The 23,082-nt window shown below is 34.9% G+C and overlaps 1 long non-coding RNA gene across 1 annotated transcript; it reads right to left on the bottom strand.

Moving 5' to 3' along the window:
* Nucleotides 1–398: 398 nt before the first annotated feature.
* LOC145675681 (uncharacterized) lies at nucleotides 399–10,390 on the bottom strand. The gene is made up of 3 exons (XR_014129181.1): nucleotides 10,279–10,390; nucleotides 1,886–2,031; nucleotides 399–898 (listed from the first exon to the last, which is right to left on the bottom strand). It is a non-coding gene; the product is annotated as an uncharacterized LOC145675681 (long non-coding RNA).
* Between the last annotated feature and the right edge of the window lie 12,692 nt (nucleotides 10,391–23,082).

The following is a 23,082-nucleotide window of genomic DNA, read 5'->3' on the forward strand; positions in this document are numbered from 1 at the left end:
ATGTTTTCTTTTACGTTTTAAAGTTTTATATTCAAAATTCGATAAAATATTCTGGAAATAGTACTAAAATATCATATGAAAATATTTAATTTCAGTTGTAGGAGAAGATTACCAAGATACTTTTGTAAAAATTAAGTAAAGCTTTTTAAAACATTTCTGAAAAATATTTCTTATATTACGAAATAATTTATTTTTAAAATATTCTAAATGTTTTTTTTTTAAAATATATATTTAATACGTTTTCTCGTAAAAATAGAAAATATTGCAAATAACGTATTAGAAAACATTTTTTAAATATATGGAATATATTTCGTTTCATTGTTTTCCGTATCATATATGGAAAACATTTTTAGTATCATTTCGAAAACATTCCCTTCTCAACAGTGAAAACATATTACATTACATCCAAAACAACATTTCTAATATATTTTGTGAATATTTTCCTGGATTTACTTTCCGGCTAGCATTCTCAAAATGTACTCTCGGTAATTTCTAAAATGTTTTACAAACATTTTTGGGAAAATATTTTCGGGAAATATTCGGAATACATTGGGGAAACCAGCATGGAAATCTCCAGAGAAGGAAAACCTTTTGGAAACCAAGGAAAATATTTTCTTTTGATTGAGGAAATATTCCTTGCTGTGTGGGTTCTTGCTACTTTCAAGAAATATCACATTGCTGGATAACCAGAAATACTCATTTGCTTCTGTATAATCTCACTTTTGATTACCACAACTAATTCTAATTTCGACGCTGGGAATTGTCACTTCAAGTTTTGTGGAACTGCAGCGGAATTCTTAACTGATCTTCTTGTCCGTCTCTGTATGGCATGTTGAAGCCAAATCCCAATAATCCACGCGATCTCATCGTGAGTTACGTTTCTCTCGTGTTGCAGTTTCTGAAAATAAAAATAATAGGCAGTGTTAAATAACATAATAACAGCAGGGAATGATTAGAGATCATTATTACATCTTAAACTTACAAAAATATTTAAAATGTTTGTGTAGGACCTACAGCAGGTTGTGAAGACAATAATGTGTTACAAAAGTAACATCCTGAAGAAAGTGTAAAAGGCAAGGAAGACAAGAGCTAAAGCTGAAAGTGACATACCTCAGACTGTAGCTTAATTACGGACGTTGTAACATGTTGAAGTTTTCGCACTTTTATTTTTAAAAAGTATAGCATCTTATAAATATTAAACCTAATATTAAAAATAATAATAATTTGAAAACATGTGGCAGCATTTGAGTTGATGAACTAGCGTCTCATTCCGAAGGCTCCGATCTCAAATCTGGGCCCGATCATTCTTTTTCCCTCAGTCGCTCAAGATGAATGCCGAGATGGTTACTAAGGCTTTGATGACCGCTACCTTGCTCGATTTCTTTGCCACGGAGCAGGCCATACATATTACTTTGCCTTATACAAATGAATGATTTTGATAATGTAGGAATTAATCATGAAATGCTCAAGAAAACTACCAACATGACAGAACAATTCAGTAAAAAGATGAAATATATTTTATACATATTCAGCTCTCTCTTCCACGGGCACTTAAATGAAACGTGTCACTTGAGGACAGGAAAATTGCACATTTTGCTAAAACAAAGGATTTCCAAAGCCTATTAAATGTAATAACAGCGGTTGCAGAATATGCTTTTGGGAAATAAAGTTTACAGGAAGATGGTTCTGAGAAGTATTCATGGCACAATAGTAAGTATTTAAAGCGAAGAAAATAAAAAGGGCACCATAATGTTTTTCTTTTTTCTTTCTTTATTTTTTTACAATATTTTAAACATAGTGTATCCCTATTCAAATTACAACTTCTATATTTTTTTATTTTCCACTCTGAAAATCAGATTAAAGAACAGAAGTGAGAGTTTCTTACCTATTATTGTGTTAGTGGTTAACGAGGAAAGCTCTTTCCTTTTGCACCGTGCCAACTAAATTGCTCAGCTATTGCACTTGTCTTTTTCATGATGTTTCTTGTGATGGCTTCTAAGCTGTGACCTCCCAGTTTTTCATTTCTTAGACCTGTAATGAAATACACATTAAGCACTCAAGTAATAGTAATGGAAATTTAGAGCATACAACTGATGCCCTTAAACAAATTATATTGATTTTAGACGACAGTCTCACCGAGTCAGTTGCAATTGGGGCATCCTCAAAAATTAATATTTGCACTGACGTTTTATTTTTCCAATAAAAGAAAGGTTACATACTAATTTTCAAGCAGTTGTACAGGGTTGGCAAAAACCATGGTTTTTATTGAAAAAAAAAACAGTTTTTTTGTTTAAATAATTTACTCTTTGTATTTATATTAGATATGGACAGAAATTAATTTGTTTCGTCTTGGTGTTATTATGCAACAACAAGGTTATGCTGAAAGGGAATCCAAACCGCTTCTCGGCTTACATCCAAGAGAAATTGTCCATTTCGACACGAAACCGGAACTAATTGGTCAGAAGTGAGATTGTCGACTCACTCACGAAGGACTCCTGATAAAAATACGTTATACTGATCTTTACATAGATCTACTTGTTAATATAATTGTCAAAAGTCATTTCAGAAGGACAAAAAGATTAGTTACAGAAGTAAAAACATTATACAGAATTACATATAAATCAGGAAGCTCCCGCCTTAGCCATTGGGAAACTCCTATTATTAGTTTAAATGTATTTGTATGTAAAATTTTAAGGTCAACGTATCATATTAAATGACAAATTTATTATGTAGATAACATTCAACAAAATTAAAACAAAGAAGAATTCAAGCTGATGTTGGAAGCTACGTAGGCAGTTGATACATTTTGCCAATTTCTATCAATATATTTAAGCAACCTTGGCTTCTTCATAAAACAACAGGCATTCAGGCAAGTAGAAATATACAATTTGGTTTCGTTTCATATGTTTAGGCTTAACATCCTTCTGAAATACCAAAAGTTATCACGGAGAAGACTTTCGCTTAAAGGGACACCGAATCGCTACTTGGTTTACACTTGAAAGATGGGTTGTGGTTCGACCGAGAATTGAACACGGGACCCCTTGATTAAAAGATGAAAAGTAGATAAACATAATGCATATGGTGTGATATGTGGAGACCACACAATGAGGTTCACACGATTTAAAGCATTTTTCGTTCTTTTTTTCCTTTTTGGCTTAAACCTGTTGTTTTTTTTTAAAACAGCTGTTTAAACCAGCCAACCCTGCCGTTGTAAATTAGAAATTGATGAAAGCAACGTATATATAAAAAATATTACGAAATCTACAGGAAGACGAGGAATAATTTAACAGTTTCAGAGTAAACACGGTGGTCATAAAGTCAATACTTATTTTTAATTTAGATTATCCTAGAAATTGGCATCAGCTTAGCTGGCGTGTGATACTGTTAACATTTTAGAAGTTGTGGAAAATGCGGGAGCATACGTTGAAATGTAACTTAATAACCAAATGGTGGACTCTAATAATGTATTCGATGAAAATAAAACTGTAAAATGTTGCTTAGTTTTAGAAATATTCATTGTTACAAATAAGAACTGACTTTACACCCACGCTGTATTCAGGGAGTAGTAATGCAGAAAACAAACTATTCGCGAACATGGATGAGAGATACTTTCTAGCATGCATTGTTTAACAAGTCACGTATTTCCAAATTACTTCCAAAGCAAAGCCTACACGAAGTTGTTCTATCAGAATTCATAAATATCAAATTCTGCGGAGAATTGTAGGTACTATAATGTCAGCAACCTATATTAATACACTAGTTTAGCATTGTTCAGAGATTGAAAATATTATGTATAACTCAAGAAGCAGGTATCGTACATGGAAATTAAGATGAAATGAAACATTTAGTTTAACGTCCCACGTTTATGCATCCAGGGGGAGACGCTGATGATGAGAAATGAATGAAATAGTGGAATAAAGTAAGTGGGAGGAAACGGGACAGCCAAGAGAAAAAAACACGCACACGGTTTTTCTACCACAAAGCCCGCTTGGCGTTAGCTGGGATCGAACCAAGGACCCCATGCAGCAGAGATGAACTACGTTCTTTCTAAACATTTCAACTAGTTCTAAACGTACTCGCTTCACTGTCGGACCAACAATTGAACCTCTTTCACTCTAATATACGGAATTTTCAAAAACTCTGGGACACGTGTCTACTAACTTTTACCACCCATCTCCCTTAGGCTTATAGACAAAAACGTGGGACTTTAAACTGGAAGATTTCATTTTCATTTAATTTCATATTTTTTACCACCTCCATCGCCGTCAGCACCCTTCTTCTTCCCTTCTAGGACATATATTTAAATAAGAAAGCTTAATTACTTATCTAATTATTTTAAATTAGAAGTTCATGTTTCTAACCTTCAAACCAAAACTTTTTTTCCTTTGCCCCTCTTTTCTTAAGATTTTTACTAAAATATCAAAAATCAGTGAAACACGTACAAATTATTTTGAATGAGGAGCCTAAATACAAAGCATTAAGTTTCTAAGCTTAAGGGATTCGGAGATGTGGCCATCTTATTAAAATGCTTTTCAACCCTTTCCGCGTATCCGCGCATATCCGCGTATTTCTTCCATTCTAATTTGTGTCAAAATAATAATAATAATAATAATAATAATAATAATAATAATAATAATAATAATAATTAAAAACTGAAATACGTGCCTAATTATGTTAAATGATGAGTCCGAATTCCAAACTCCATGCTCCTAACCTTCAAATGTTTCGGGATATCGACATTTGATTATAATAATTGCAAACCCATCCCCTGTTTGTCATTTTCTCCTCTTATCTTTCCATTTTTACTAAAATATCAAAAAACCCTTAAAACGTATCAAATTATTTTAAATGAGAAGTCCAAATAAAACTTCAAGCATCTAAGCCTAAGACATTCAGAGATATGGCCACTTTATTAAAGTACTTCCCACCCCTTATTCCCCCTTTCACGTAGAATTTCCAAAAAATCTTCCTTAGTGTTACCATACGTCACAAATCCTATGTACTGTCGAAATTTCAAGTTTTTAAATTAATCGGCTTGTCTTGTGCGAGGATCAGTCAGTCGTCACTCAGTCCTTTAAATTTTAGGTGCTGGATTACTTTCGGCGCACCACATTTTGGAAGATATGCAGGTAAAATTCAAAACTATGCATGAAAAGACACATTTATAAAAAATAAATTTCTGCAGGCGATAGAATTAAATTCAAAGTAATATACATGTATTTTAGGTTTATAAGTGAAGCGTTACAAGTGTAAAATAATTATAAATGCTTTACGATGGACAAAATACGTAAGTGCATACGAAAGACAACTGTATAAGATACTATTTTCCACCGGCGCCATATTCCTACACATTGTACAGAAGCTGTATTTTATATTTACAAGAGAAGCACTACTAGTATGACTTTTGGTTGGTTTTCATTCTTGGCACTGTAGTTCTTCTCGAACTTCTTTTAAACCTCTATTTAAATTTATTGAAATCTTATCTCTTCCATGTTTATATATATATGAACTTCTAAAATTTGTAAAAAAAAGATATATAGATAGGTATAACAAGCAATTTCTGGTTGAACTCAGATATTTATATGCATAATACAAGACAAGCGTCGGATTTTAATGTAGTCTTCACGTTTAAAAGTGCATAAGAATAGTACATTTCCTATGGCAGTGAATATTTATAACAAGCTTCCTTCCACTTTAAAAAACAAAACATCCGGCTTCAATAAAGCAATCAATTACTAACTATTCGAGCACTGCTTCTATTCTGTAGGAGAATATCTCGCAAATCCATGATCACTTATATTAAAAATGTCTGTAGTAAATAAGGATTAAAGTGTATATATATTTTTGCATATGTATAATGTAATGCTTTATTAACTGTTATATTGTTTTATATCGTTGTATGTAAATTAGAATAATGAAAAATTATACCTCTTTTACTTAAATTGACGCTATTTTACTATTGGATGTAGATTTAAATGTATAAATATGTACACATTCAATGTTCCTGTGAAGTGTCCAAATCATACGTTCACGTTGTGAACAATTTGTATGAAAACGTGTGAAGATAAATGCAATACAATCAGGGTTTGAAAAACCCTGACATTTTTGAAAAAGCCCAACACACCTGGGCCCATATAGGGTTTTTCGGGTATTTTCGGGTTTAATTGAGGTTTTTTAAAAAAATATTCCAATCCCTTTAAGGCGAAAGTGTTAAACTTTGATTTATATTTCAAGATTATGATTGTCACAACTTGCAACAATTTTCTATTCACTGCTGTTTTGAAAAATGACTGTCATTTTGAAATTTTACGTTGGATCGCCGCCAAAATATATACAATTAATTTAGAGTGTTTTATGCTTCTACTCTGAAAATTTAGACTTAAAAGACGGAAAGTGGTACCCTGTTGTACGTGTGGTACAGGCAGACGAACGAACAAATATAGAACGAATCAGCCTAATACTCTCACTGACATTCGCCTAATATGAACACCAAATATATTAATTGAAAACAAATATATTAATTTAATTTAGAAGAAATCAATCTATAACTCATGTTTTACAAAATAAATGTTTCAAAATGTCTTAAATAAAATTAAATATTTTCTAGCGTAAAATAAATGGTTGTATTGTTGAAGTTCACTTCCGATACTTTGTGCGTTCAATTACGGGTATTTCCCGAGCACTTGTTGCAAGACCGTTCTTCCAGAAGATTAATTTAAAACAATTAACATATATGCAGGGTGTTTCAAAACAAGGGCGACACCGGTTTGGGAGGTGATATCTGAGACCAACGTCAGACAAAATGTATAGATCAACGTAGGTGAACAAATGCTTCCTTTCGGAGTTATAAGCTGCCGAAAACATGAACAGGAGGTAGTGTGCCAGTACTCCAAATTATATGCCAGTAGCAAGGCTAACTCTACAAAAATTGTTGCGTGAGTACCGCAGGATTCTGAAACGTGTATTTTTGGAGAGTGCACATCTCAGTTTTTAAGTGAAGTCTCCACACGACTACGGTAGGTCCCATAGTTTTGGCGCTATACACCTTTAAAGTTCATCTTTTCATATTTTTGGCAGCATACAAGTCCGAAAGGAAGCAATTGTGCACCCAGGGTGGTATATACGTTTTGTCTTATCTTGGTGTCAGGAATCATTTCAAAAACGTTGTCGGTGTTGTTTTGAAACACCCTGTATAATTCAACTTCATAAAGTAAGTGTTTCAATATGTCTTAAATGAAGCTAAATATCTTACAGCGTAAAATAAACAGTTTTATTAGGGACGCGGTGGCTCAGTGATAGAGCGTTCACCTCCGGTGTTTGGGGTCCCTAGTTCGATTCCAGCTCAGGCCGTGTCGACTTCTTGCTGGATAAACACCGTGCTCGTGAGTTTTCTCGGGTTCTTCTGTTTCCTCCCACTTGGTTCATTCCACCATTTGATTCATTTCTCATAATCACGGTCTTCTTTAGCCTAACAGGCATAATAGTGGGACGTAAAACTGAAAGATTTCATTTCATTTTTTCAAATAGTTTTATTGTTGAAGTATTCAGTTCCGATGCTTTGTGCCTTTAATTGCAGGAATTTCCCGAGCACTTCTTTCGCGACGAAGGTTTATTATTATTTTCCGAAAATGCAAGCTTTCTTTACTGTACAAAGTTTGAATTCAGCACTTGAAATAGTAAGCGTTACGCACTCTTCGAAACTCCGAGCATTAAGATTCTTAAATTTGACACGAATCTTTACGCTATTGCTGGTGTTGATTCTACAGAAAGCTTATTTGAAAAGTAGCAACACATAACTAAAATAAACTGTTGTTGTAAAACCAAACTCTACTGAAGAATACCAGTGTTACCATCAAAGATTATAAAAAATAATACTAATAGTTTTATTAATACACTACATATTTACTAGTACTGCATCGAACCAGGGGCCATACTGCATCGAACCAGGGCTCCAAGCACCGGAGTTGAACGCTCTAGCACTAAGAAACAGCGCCCCCTATGCACTAAATAAGGAGCTCTAAAAGAAAAAGCGAAACAACTTGTGCTACGTGGCCAGTAAAAAAGCAAGAACGCTATTTAACCGAGTCAGGGCGGAAGCATAGCAGTCGGGCCAGAGCAACAGTGTAGGGAGCAGGCACGTCAGCAACAGGGAGTGGGGGTACGCATAAAAGAGGATGGTCATTTACAATATTTGTAATTATTCTTATCTTGAAAAACACTTAATTTCGATCCTTTAAAAAAAACACCTTTCACAGCTAATACACGTGTGTTACACCCCCTTTCATTCTCAACTTTACGACTGAAAATAGCGTATGTAGGGCTATTGCCTCTGTTCTGAATTTTTATTCGTGAATACATCTTTTTCACACTTTGCGCAGTTGATTTTACGCGCTTCACCATACCATGACTCTGCAGAAACTTTATAATCTTTCTCTCTTTATTACGCAATTCTTTAAAAAAAATCACATTACGGCCATCGCAGATGTTCACAACTGACGTATGAACCGGAAATTCCCGCCGCTTACTCTTACCCTATTTGCATTCAAAATCCATTTCAATAAGCTCTGCAATGACAGAAATAACTTACATTCACACTCTTATTCCTTCACGAAAAATATTTCACATTTTACCTATAAATTTTGTTCTCGGTGTAAACGATTGCTCGAGTGAACCACACAATTATTATAACCTAGTGGTCTATTTAAGGGGGGCTTCCGGGTTTAAGCCCATTAAAATTGTACTTATATATTAAAGTAAATAAATTATCTTGTAGAATTTGCTCATCTCCAGGAACAAAGTTAGCCAAGCCCCTCTCCCCCCCAAAAATCGTGAATACGTCATTAAAATGGGCGCCATTATCCCGTCATCAAAATAGAAGAGTATGTGCCTGCTCCCTACGGAAGCACCCCCTTGGGCCCCGCCTTCACCCTCCATGACTCGGTTAGATGGCATTCGTGCTTTTTAGTAGCCCCTTAACAAAGACTGATTTCTATTTTTTGTACTGTACTCCTTATGCACACATCAGGACTCAGTATAAATACGCACATGGTAAAAGAATTGTAACTTTCCGACAATTAATTCTGACGGTCCTTGAATTTTATCTATGCGAAGTGAAAATTTTATACTTCGCTTGGCGAAAATCATAGAATACACAACAAGAATGAAAGTGGCGAAAGAATTATATCTCACTAAGTATTTCGAGCAGTGTTTCTTCCAGACCTGTTTTTGGAAGTGCAGTGCCCCCCGGAGCATCCAAATAAATACGTTTATAATAATAATTAGAATAGTGTTAGTAATGCCCCCGGAACATTACATCTGAAAAAAACACAGATTTCGAGTGGCATGCCAGAAGTAAAACTACACGCAGAATTATTATAACCTGTCATTAAAATGGTAATATACGCCTGGTTACTTTTTACTTTGGGCAAGGCAGTAATATTATAAAGTATAAATATTCGAGCGAGCGTTAGCAAGTGAAGGCGGGTTAGAGCCCGGCAGGGCACGTTGTTTTCTGTCTTTCCTTCTTGAGAACTGTAACTAACTGCAGGAACAGGTTCAGATGAATTGGTTATTGCCACTGCCTTGCCTAAAGTAGACTTGCCCACATCTTTTCCTTTGGAAAGCATCCACTCGCTCCTGCTGTCCTCCACCTTCGCCCTGCTCTGATTCAGATAGTATTGGTGCGGGAAGGTTCTAGAACACAGGTCCCCATATAGGTTAATAGATTTTTTCTGTACCAAAGTAAAATATTTAATTCATATAGTATTGCCGAGCAAGCGTTAGCAAGTGAAAGCGGGTTAGAGCCCCGCAGGGCACATTGATTTCTGTTTATATTACAGATAAATGCGGAGAGACCTGTGTTCTAGAGTCCTGCCTATTGGTGCTTTTTAGTTGCCACGTAGTACAGGCTGATTTGTACTTTTTGTAGTGTAGTTTTTACGTCATACATCCGGCCCCGTATATATATACGCAAAACATTAAATTTTTCGACAATTACTTCTGACGCTCCCTTTGAATTTCATCTATGCCATGTGACATATTTCAAATCGCCTATCGAAAATCACCTAGGAGACAATAAAAAGAAAATTATTAAAATAATCCATTTATCAGCAGTTATTTCGAATGGTGAGCCAGAAGAAACCTGCATGGGATTTTATGTATAAACATAAAAAATGGAAATCTAGCCTCCCACATACCTTTATTAATTTGCAAACCTAAATTTGTCATAACTTTTACAGATAAGAAAGCTATATTATTTTATGTAATCATTCTACTTACCGACTTTTCTTGTAAGTTCTTTTGTTGTCACAACTTCCATTCCATCAGGCATCAGTAAAATGACGTGCAGTTTGGCCTAAACATAGATTCAAATGGTCTGCTTCCTATAATTGTTCAAAATAAGGTTGTATTAATAGTACTGTATCATATTTGAATGATAGAGGACAAACTGGTCACAACACTTCACAGAGACAGATGAACATTCAAATTCAACATATCGCGCAAGGAATGCTGGTACTTTTGATAAACAAATGACGGTTGATGTAGCGATGCTATTTTGCAATCTCAAATAAATGCCTTGTCACACAGGATATTATAAATTTCAAATTTTTAACAAATATATTTATTTGATGCTGCTATAACTAGTATAATGATTGGTAATAATGCTACTATGATACTCTTGTGAGAGAATTTATTCAACATTCGATAAAATATTCTGGAAATAATTCTAAAATATTGCAAGAAAATATTTAATTTAAGTTACAGGACAAGGTAACAAAAACATTTCCATACAAAATTAATAGGCGTTTTAAAACTATTTCTCATATTACGAACGAATTTATTTTTTAAATATTCGAAATGTTTTAAAAATTATATTTCATATGTTTTCTTGTAAGAATAGAAAAGATTGTATATGACATGTTGGAAAACATTTTATTCTGTTCACAGGCCTATTCTGTTTTCTTTATCATGTAGGCCCTATGTAAAACATTTTTAGTGTTACTTCGAAAACATTTTCTCTGTCAACTAGGCGTAAAATGTGCGGGGGGACGCCGCCCCCACCTGGAAAAAATATGTACGGCGTTTTCCCAGTTCCCACAAAAATACAATGGTCAAAGATGAATGGGGCAACGGCGTGACGTCATCCGCTAACTACCGTCCCCCCACCTTTTCACATCCACTTTTACCACTGCTCTCAACATTGAAAACATATTACATTACATTCAACACAATATTTCTATTACAATTTGTGAAAATTTTCCTTACATTATTTTCCTACTAACGTTCTAAAAATGCACATCCTGTCAATGGCGTATTTACGATTTTGTTTCGTGGAGGGAATTTTTGCTAACTTTATTCCTGGAAATGTGAAGATTGTGCAGGATATTTCATTTACTTTAATATAGTAAAACAAATTTCGGTGGGGATTAAGCCAGGAAACCTTATTTAACGCCACTGCTTCCTGTACTTCATTAAATGTTTTCCAAACACATTTTAAAAAATATTTCCGGCAAATATTTCGGATACTACTCAGATCTAACAAGGAATATGTTTTCCCCAGTAACGGAAGAGTATATTCTCAAAACAATGTAAAAATGTTTCTATAATAGACCTATATCAGAAAACGTTATTCACTAAAGACACAAAATATCTTCCAAACAGAATGGAAAACATTTTTCTATTCATTTTTAATGTTTTCTTTTATCTGTTTTAAAGTTTTATATTCAAAATTTCATAACATATTCTGGAAATAATACTGAAATATCATACGAAAATATTTCATTTAAGTTATAGGAGAAGATTACCAAAATACTTTTGTAAAAATTAAGTAAACCTTTTTAAAACATTTCTGAAAAATATTTCTTATATTACGAAAGATTTTTAAAAAAATATTCTAAATGTTTTTTAATATATATTTAATACGTTTTCTCATAAAAATAGAAAATATTGCAAATAACGTATTAGAAAACATTTTTTAAATATGTGGAATATATTTCGTTTCATTGTTTTCCGTATCACATATGGAAAACATTTTTAGTATGATTTCAAAACTATTTCCCTTCTCAACAGTGAAGACATATTAAATCAGGTCCAAAACAATATTTCTAATATATTTTGGAAATATTTTCCTGGATTTACTTTCCGGCAAGCATTCTCAAAATGTACTCCAGGTAATTTCTGAAATGTTTTACAAACTTTATGGGAAAATATTTTCGGGAAATATTCGGAATTCGGAGATTGGGAAACCAGCACGGAAATGTCCAGAGGAAAATCTTTTGGAAATCAAGGAAAATATTTTCTTTTGATTGAGGAAATATTCCTTGCTGTGTGGGTTGTAAATATTAATATACTATAGCCTATATGTAGAAAATAACCATAACACTTGTAACAATATGGATAGACATGAACTTTTAATTAACCCCCGTGTTTTCCAACGTTAATTTTTAGAAGTAAAACGAAACCAGGTAGCATTTGGAGTTGAACGAAGCTCAGGAATTTTGTCACCCAAAAGGTACCTCACTTTTCCAGACAGTCCTGCTTCCTCCCGTCAGACCAAATTAGGCGAGGAATTTCGCTACTCTCATGCTCAACGCCCACACAGTATAAACTCGTGCAGTGAAGACAGATTTTACGTGATAACGTAAAATTTACCTATTTTTATTGGGATTATCAGTGTCTTTAATGTGGTTTCAATTGACACATGGATCATCCATTATAAAACATCAGTGAAACTGAGAAGTCAAAATTAAGTGTTTTCTATGAACTATATTTTAGTTTGGTAGTGTGTTCCTACGCTGCTTAACTGGCAACTATGTGACGCATCAAGAATCGCGTCAGAGTATATACATCTTTCATTTGAGTTAGGTGTATTAAGGTGACACTCTTCACGTAAACCATTGAAGTGCATAGGATTCTAGTGTTTAAATTATTAAACAGAATCCAAAATGGTTTCTAGCATCGTAATGTTAAAATGCAACTTAAGAAATCGTAACAATTTCATCTATCAGTAAATGATGAAAACAGCAAGACAATATAATGGTAATTCACAATACGCAGTTCCTGACAGTTTATAGACCAAACCATACTTTTCACGCATCCTAATGGAAGTGACATATCTGCAGTGAACTTTTATCATCGTTCGAATCACCGCATCCGCCGATCGCGAATACCGTGCGCGTTAAGAGTACCGTCCCGTAATCGCATCATTTATGGGCCAATTCGGTTTTGACTGAAATATAATCAATAATTTGAAAATATTATTGTGTTGTTTTAAAGTCGTATGTGATTTGTTCAGTGAAAGTGAATATTAATACAAATTTTAGCTACAAAAATATCCAATCATATATTTATTTGAAAATCTTGTGCTTTCTTCTTAGTGGCTGAAAGATATCAACCTAAATGGATACTTAATTTGATCCAGGATTTGTGTAAGGTATAGTAGCTCCGAAGTGGATCAAACCAAACATTTATTTGTATTCCGCTGCTCATCTGGTGTTAAATTAGCGTATGGATCCCCTTTTACGTATTATGTTACAGGTTTTAATGATGTTGTCCACAGTTTGACACGGCAGTGATGGTGGGCACACGGCAAATACCTAGTTTATTATTACGCCCGGATCCTGAGACTGTCGGAGAAAATTCCTGTTATGTTGTCAGTATTTCAGTTCGTTAATTTTATATTGTGATCCCACTAGACCGTGAAACTGAATAATATCTTGAAGTGGTTTTCTTATTTGAAAGGTCCAAGGTTCGAACCCGTATTCTTATATCTGGCTTTCCCAATCTGGGACATGTCTTTTTCGAACCAGACAACATTATATCTGAGATATACAGGATTCCAACCCCAAATCCCATTTACTCACCTAGTACTCATCAGTATTCTAGAACGACAGTCAGCTGGATTTCAGATCTTGTACTCAATAGATGTACTAAAAATGAACATACACGACATTAGATATCTTCTAGATATTTCATCCACTTGTTCAATCTTCTAAGTTATTATAAAATATATCCTTTGGACCAAGCATATACATCTTCTATAACAAAACTCTGCTACGGACTACTAAGGGGAGCTTTGAAGCTCCGGTAGCCTTTCCCTTGACTTACGGGGAGGTTGCAGGCTGGTTTGACCCTGTGGGAGAAATTTGCAACGCAAATTATCAAGTGTCGCGTACGCGGCCCTTAAGTAGCCCACAGAATAACTATGCATATAGCCCTTCGCCCGCCTACAGAAAACACTCCAAAGAGACGAACCCTGCATTTGTGTCGTCCTCCCCCTAACCCATCTGCCACAAACAAAGAAAACATATTATTTCGTTTGTACTACATGTGTTCTAATTTGTTCCAAAGCAACAGAATTAGTTCTGTTATACTCTCCAAGTAAATTGACAATCAATAGTGATGGGGCTAGAACGACTTCATCAACCTTGAAATCATCAGTTAATGTATGAAAGCATTTTAAATCGTTTGTGCTCCATTTGGTCTAGTTTGTTCTACACTATCAACGTTTGTTATTTAACAGTTTCAGAAAAATTAATAAAAATAATTGTGGTGACGCTAGAAAGAGGGTGCCCTGCCCTCCCACATCCTTGAAATCAACGGTTTATTTATATATATATATATATATATATATATATATATATATATATATATATATAGAGAGAGAGAGAGAGAGAGAGAGAGAGAGAGATAGATAGATATAGATATAGATATAGATATAAAGACTTAATCGTTTGTTCTAATTTGTTCTAGAGTATCAAAGTTTGTTCTATAACCGTTTCAAAAATAAAGAAAAATAATTGTGGTGGGGCCGCACACACCGGCGCAAATCTGTCTTCAACATTGGGGGGACGGGAAAGACCGTTCCTATAATATTCATATATACATAACCGATGTTTAAAATATTTAAGAAGTTGAAAAGCAATGATGTAGAGGATCTAGGGAGTAGAATTGTCTTTAGAGGCGTATTTAGGGGGCTATGGGTCTCAAAATCCCCTAAAATAAATTTGTTAGTTTTTCGCATTTCTCGTACAACAATAATCTTTCTTACCATTTCTAAGAGTGTCTTTGATTTTCCATTTTCTTATGCTCTTTGCTCAGACATAATGCTGTATTTGTCAAATTTCATTCCATGTAAGAACTGAGTCATTTTGCTCTTTCTTTCGTTTTTACTAGTTTTCTGTATCTTTTTCTTGATGTTATTTTCTTTCGTTTCGCCTATGATATTTTATCGGCCGTTGTCAGTTGTGATTCAAGTTGACCGTCATCAGTAACACCAAAACTAAGAGGAGTTGATAAGTGAAACTGCTATTCCACACCAACTTGCCCGGATATCAACATGACGGAACTTTAGCTATTATAACAAAGAAAAAATTATATCGTTTAGGTATTTTTAAAAGAAGGAAATCTTTGAATTAAAGAAAATCAAAACGGGGGAATAATTAGCCCGGGAAATTAGGTAGGCCAAGAGGGTGCTTTCTTTTTCTTGTATGAATAGAATAAAGGGTTAGATTCACTCCTAAATTTTTGTGTCATATTATATAGGATTCTCAAACTCAGGTAGGCAATATCCTTCCTCGTGTTGGGCATAAACCCTCGAAAAAAATCCTAAACACGTCTGTCTTAATATTGGGAAGTGAGCAGATTTGAGGCTTATTCTAGGGAAGGGAGATGAAACTCATATTACGGTAGATGAATCTGATTTCTGAAGTGAACCTGATGAAGAGTATATAATATATTACTGTAGATGAAAATGAAATGAAATCTTTAGTTTTACGGCCCACGCTTATGCCAGTTTGGATAAAGGATACGGTGATGATGAGAAATGAATGAAATGATGGAATGAAGAAAGTGGGTGGAAACGGGTGAACCCCGAGAAAAATCAGGAGTGCGGTGTTTGTCCACCACAAAGTCCACACGGCGTCAGGCAATGAAGATGAAGTGGTAGTAGTACTTATCAGTATTACAAATCACTCCCGTGAACACATTCTGAACTCTGAATACATGAATACTTATAATTGGTGTGTTTCTAATTAAGCATCCACGTTAAAATTGTTTTATAATAATATAAATAATGACTTCTCGAAAACTATGAAGAAAGAATATCAATTATGTATGACGTAACAATACTCTTATCTGAGCAAAATGATGATAATCTAAATAGCATTACAGGACTCGTTACAGAAATATGACACATGTTATATTCTCTTTAGTTAACAGATGTAACCGTAAGATTGGGGAGAAAAATATTCCAGTAATGGAATTCTTTTCTTTGCTTACGAAGTATCCTCTTTCAAAAGAAAAATTGGTATACGGGGAAATATGTAGGAGCAGACCATGGTTTGACCAGGAATACATTAAACTAGAAGAGAAGAGAAAACAGGCAAAATTACGTTGACTACAAAATTCGGAAAAAATAACTACACAAAATTTCGTTGACATCAGGCGGGAAAGTTCGAAAAATTTTAAAACAAAGAGACGCGATTTTTCTTTCACTTCTCCCCCTCTGTCACGTACAAACGCACTTCATGTGCGTGTGCATGTTCAAAGTTAACAAGGAGAAAGAGACCGATGCACCTGGTCTGGAAAATGCAATTAACTGGTAACTTCAGCGTCAAGTTTTTTTGTGCTCTGAGGATAACATCTCCAGTCCTGGTCACCTCTGAAAGAAATACTGTTTAAACGCAAGGGAATAAGCAAAATATATTTTTATCATCTGGGTTAGCCAGTCTCTGTTGAATTACCGGGTCACTACGGGTTTGATCCTAGACCCAGTTGTGGTCCATAAGCTAAACATCATCCGACTGACACTATGATCCGTTTGAGCTCTAGCGTGTTCATTCTCTCTGTACAAATTACGTTATACCCGCAAGAGATGAAAGTGATGCTTGATATTCGAAACACATAAATCTTCGGAAAAGACTAGAAAATGGCCATTTCTTTGGTTATTTGAAAACTAAATTTTATTTATACTAGTTCGACATAAATTTGTTTCCATCTTATAATTCAATGTGATTTATTCATGTTGAAATTAGAAACATGCAAAATCTTCTGCATCTATAAGGAACATCCCACTTTCCATTTGAACATTTGTAACTTTTCACTATGATACGGTTTGGACTTTTAATATAGGTTATTCTGATACAAATTTACCAATAAAATGAATTCATTCAATTTTATCTTTTTCCTTTTTTCTTTTTTTCATTTTGGATTAGTTATCTTGAATGGAAGTTATGACCTACCTACTGGGTTTATTAGAATGTAGTTTGCATCAGTACGTCCAATGAACACCACCGAACCACGCAAAAGCAAAGTATGTGCGTTAAACTGTTGACATTACCTTAGATGTGTCTGTGAGATCTACAGTTCTACTGGAAAGTGAATATGTTATCCTTTATGAAAGAGACATAATGAATCTCTAAAGCATCCTTTATATATTAGAACAGTCCTGAAAAAAAAAACGTTATTTCTATATTACTGTTGGATTTCTGGTAACGGAACTTTATAATGTTAGGTCCTTTTCTAACTAAGTCTAAAATTCCACATTTTTATCTGTTCGCCCGTTTCATTTGATTCTTCTCTCGCCTTCTCTCTCTCTCTCTCTCTCTCTGCCTCATTTCTGAACCTCAGTTTAATAGACATTCATTGGTTTCAATTTTTCATTGTGTCTGTTTCAGTTTCCCCCTAAATCAACTTATTAATCTTGTCTCATCTCTGTTTTGTTATTTCCTTTTATCGATAGTAATACGTGTGTAATTTGAATATAGAATTGCGTTCATATTGTTAGCTAATTTTAGTATGAGGGAGAAGAAAGTAGGAAAGAGGGGGTCTCTTTACCAGACACGATTATGGGATAAGAATGTGTATATTGTGTGGCCTAGCTGCACGGCCTTAGCTGTCGCTACTGCTTTGATGCGGAGTATACAATGTGATCAACAAATTTAAGAAAGGCTATCAACCTCGTGCTTACATATTAAAGAAATCTGACAAAATAGTTATCACTGATACAGATAGAAACTTAAATAGATGCAAAGATTTCTTTGACGATTTGCTTAACACGCAGCCAAAAACTAACATGCGTGGAAAAACTGAAATACACACCGCAGAACCGTATATTCCAGAACCTAACCGAATAGATGTAGAAATCGCTATAAAGAAACACAAAGCTCCGGGTGTAGACGAAATTCCGGCTGTTAATTTTAGCTGGAGGCGAAAAATTGTGGAACAAAATACACAGATTTCTCCTTATCTGGAACAAGGAAGAATTACCACAAGGGTGGAAAGAATAAAGTATTGTTCCAATCCACAAGAAAGGCGACAATACTGACTGTAATAATTATCGGTGCATCTCTAATCTGTCAACTTCAAATAAAATCCTTTCAAACATTCTATTAGCAAGATTGACACCATACGTAGATGAAATTATTGTGGATTATCAGCGCGGATTTAGACTAAATCGATTAACTATCGACTAAATATTTACCATTCGCCAAATACTCGAAAAGGAATTGAAATACAATATCAATACCCCGTACATCAACTATTTATTGATTTTAGAAAGGCTTGCGAGTCGGTTAGGAGAGAAACATTGTACAACGTCCTCACATAATTTGAAATATCGAAAACAGCTAATTAGATTAATTAAGGCATGTTTAAATGAATCCCAAAATAAAATTCGGGAAGAATTTTGTCTACGAGCTTTCACGTCGTGAATGGCCTGAAAGAAGGAGATGCTTTGTTGTCATTATTATTCAACTTTGTCCTGGAATACGCTATAAGGAAAATCAAAGATAGCAACCAGGGCTTAGGTGTTGAGCGGTGTTCACCAGTTTATGGCGTACGCTAATGTAAATTTGATAGGGGATGATAGGAGAACAATAGAAAGAAATGCAGAGGTCTTATTAAACGCTTGCAGGGACATGGGTTTAGAAGTAAATGCAGAGAAACCTAAATGCATGGAAGTGCCTCGGGACTGTAATACGGAAAATTATTAATGCGTTAAAATATTAAATAATGCTTTTGATAAAGTGGATGCTTTCAAATATCTAGGATCAATATTAACAAACAAAAGTCATATTCACGAAGAAATTAAACGCCGACTAAAAGCAGAGAATTCGTGTTATTATTCAGTTCAAGATATCTTGTCGTCACGAATTCTGTCGGGGAATTTGAAGCTTAAAATATATAAAACTATAATCATGCCTGTTGTTCTCTATGGTTTCGAAACATGGTAGCTTACTCTGAGGGAAGAACATAGACTGAAAGTATTTGAGAACAAGATCCTTAGATGAATATTCGGAGCCAAGAGGAACGGGAATGGTTAACGGCGGAAACTTCATAACGAGGAACTACATAATTGATACGGATTACCAAACATTGGTAGGACCATCAAGTCTAGGAGGCCTAGGTGGGCAGGTCATGTACCTAGGATGGAAGAAAGTAGGAAAGCTTTCAAAGTCTTGACTGGAAGACCAATCGGAAATAAACCATAAGGGAGACCAATGCGCAGATGAAAGGACAATATTAAGATGGATCACGAAGAAATAGGAATACAAAGTAGATACTTAATCCAGTTGGCTAAAGATAGAAGTCAGTGAATAACTTTTGTGAGCGCGGCATTGAACGTCCTTGTTCCATAGGCCATAGAGTTAGTTAGCTTACGAAGCATGAGTAGATGACTAGGCTAACTCAAAAAGTAGATGAAATACGCATTTACTGAAAAGATGGGTTTTACTGACATAGGGTGGTCTATATACTCTTCGGTGCTAGGGCCAAGGGGAGAGGAGGAGATAAGATTTCACATCAGGTTACGTCATTCAGAGTGTCACACCTTCATTTTCATTAAAAATGGAAAAGCAAAGAGAAACCAATTTCATCTTACTTTCCTTTGTGGCAGTCGGGCACAAATAATCACACTTATCTGGAAAAAGCACTTTTCAAATCGGATTGTTGGGAGAGCCTCCAATTCCAATGTTTGAGGGAGATCCCGCCCCATTTCCCCGAATTTGTGCCCGTACCTACAGCTGAGACAACTTTCCAGCATGAGGAGAGGTGCATGTCCTCTTCTGGCATTTATTGCCCAAGTAGCGGAAGTGAAATTGTCTCAGAATCGTATTGATGAGACTACTAAACGCACTACAGCACGAACTTCAGTTTGAAATACTACAGAATATGATTCTTTAAAAAAAAAAAAATGGAACCACAAAGAGAAACCAAGTTTATCTCACTTCCTTTGTGGCAATATTAAACAAATCGTTACTTTTATCCCAAAAAGCATTTTTCAAATCAGATTATCAGGGGGACAGTCCCCCCAGGTGCAAGATTGGGAAGATACGTGCCCCTCGTCCCTCCGGGATTTTCGCCAGTCCCCCCACAACCTTGAAATCATCAGTTAATGTAAGAAAGCCGGTAAAAAGCGTTTGTGCTCCATTTGTTCTAATTTGCTTAATGGCACAAAGCAACGTTGTAGTAGTAGCCGCACTATATCAAGCCGAGTCAGCAAAATTTTTCTCGATTCTGATTGGTTGATAGAGGTCATGTGACTTTAGGCCCCGCCCACGCGTGGTATGACGTCATGAGTCACTCCGCAAGGAAATCCTCCATTCTCTTTTATGACCGGGATTTTTGAAATCCGTTCCCTTTTACGGGTAATATGAGTGCTTTGATACCTGATTCTGATTGGCTGACAGATGTCACGTGATCTTAGGTTCTGAGATATTTGAAATTCGTTCCCTTTTACAGGGTAAGATGGATGCTTTGGTACCTCGATTATGATAGGCCGGTAAAGGTCACGTGATTTTAAGCTCAGGGATTTTTTAAAATTCGTTCCCATTTACGGGTAAGATGAGTGCTTTGATACCTGACTCTGATTGGCTGGTAGAGGTCACGTGATCTTATACCCTGGGATTTTTGAAATTCGGGTATCCTCTCTGATGTGTACTTTGGTACTAAGATACTGATTGGCTGATAGAAGTCACATGATTTTAGACCCACCAGGGTGAACAGGTTACATGGTATAACGTGGAGAAATCCCTCGCTCATTTGTTTCCTTTTACTGGTAAGATGAGTGTTTTTGTACCACGATTTTGATTGGTTGATAGAAGTCACATGATCTTAGCCCCAGCCCATACGGGAATTTCAGAGTGATATGACGCCAATCCACCCTTGACTGGAATTTTAGAATTACGTTGGCTTTTATTATGTAGTGAAGTTCACCTTAAATATTATCGTTTTCTTTTATGGGTAAGATGGTTCTTACCTTATATGTTTACGTGTGGAGATCTTGTCCTTGAATTAGTAGCCTATGTCTTTGAAAGGATACATTGATTTGAAGAATGGTGAAAGAGGAGACCATCCTCGTCGCTTGTAGATTTCATTGTTAGAACTCTTGTAACACATTGTGTTGTGAGTTTAAGCAATTTTTAAACGATCAACGTTTTGTTGGTATATAAGCGCATCATTAATGGAAATAGTGTTGCCAGATTTTTCTTACCAAAACTGCTGCGATTCTTTTCGAAACGGTTCCGCAGAGTGCAAGAATTTTCAAACTAAACATTTTTCGAAGTAAAAAAAAAATTGTAACTAAAAATTTTTTAAAAAAGTTTCAAACTGAAAATTTTTCGACCCAGATAAAGGGAAACAAAAATTTTCAAACTAAACCAATTTTTAAAATTAAGTTCCGAACTAAAAATGTAAATCACATTTAAAAATTTTCAAACCAAACTTTTTTCTCGAACTAAACTTTTAAAATTTTCGAACTAAAAATTAAAATCAAATTTTAAAAACTAAATTTCTAATATCAATTTTTAGAACGAAATAATTTAAATCAAATCTTGGATATATTTTTCACCTTAACTTTTCAAGATTACCATAATAATGACGACAACGCATCTTCTTGTCTCAGGCCATTCACGACGTGAAAGCTCGTGCAAAAAAATTTTCCTTCCCGGATTTTATTTTTGGGATTCATTTAAACATGCTTTAAGTAATCTAATTAGCTGTTTTCGATATTTCAAATTATGTAAGAACGTTGTACAATGTTTCTCTCCTAACCGACTCGAAAGCCTTTCTAAAATCAATAAATAGTTGAAGTACCGGGATATTGTATTCCAATTTATTTTCGAGTATTTGGCGAATGGTAAATATTTGGTCGATAGTAATTCGATTTCGTCTAAATCCGCGCTGATAATCCCCAATAATTTCATCTCGTATGGGGTCAATCTTGCTAATAGAATTTTGAAAGGATTTTATTTGAAGTTGACAGAAGAGAAATGCCCGGATAATTATTACAGTCAGTATTGTCGCCTTTCTTGTGGATTGGAACAATACTTTATTCTTTCCACCCTTGTGGTAATTCTTCCTTGTTCCAGATAAGGAGAAATTTGTGTATTTTGTTACACAATTTTTCGCCTCCAGCTAAAATTAACAGCCGGAATTTCGTCTACACCCGGAGCTTTGTGTTTCTTTATAGCGATTTCTACATCTATTCGGTTAGGTTCTGGAATATACGGTTCTGCGGTGTGTATTTCCGTCTTTCCACGCATGTTAGTTTTTGGCTGCGTGTTAAGCAAATCGTCAAAGAAATCTTTGCATCTATTTAAGATTCTATCTGTATCAGTGATAACTATTTTGTCAGATTTCTTTAATATGTAAGCACGAGGTTGATAGCCTTTCTTAAATTTGTTGATCCCATTGTATACTCCGCATCAAAGCAATAGCGGCAGCTAACGCCGTGCAGCTAGGCCACCCAATATACACATTCTTATCCCATAATCGTGTCTGGTAAAGAGACCCCCTCTCTCCTACTTTCTTCTCCCTCATAGTAAAATTAGCTAGGGTAAACCATATAGTTATTGGATACTTAAGGATTTTTTTATTTTGAAATTATGTCAAAACTTGACTATTTGGCATAAAAGAAAATAATATATCTTTCTGGAAACTGTGTTTAATTCTTAATGCAATAGGCTATAAATGCACTAGGAAGCTGCATAAATGGTGTACAAAAACTAAAATAAAATGAACATTTACGAAAAGTTACAGTTATTGGCCACTCTTTAAAGTAATTGGCCACTATCAAGATAGTTA

This window comes from Thermobia domestica, chromosome 18 (assembly GCF_964235325.1).
Source record: "Thermobia domestica chromosome 18, izTheDome1.hap1.1, whole genome shotgun sequence".
Taxonomy (NCBI): Eukaryota; Metazoa; Arthropoda; class Insecta; order Zygentoma; family Lepismatidae; genus Thermobia; species Thermobia domestica.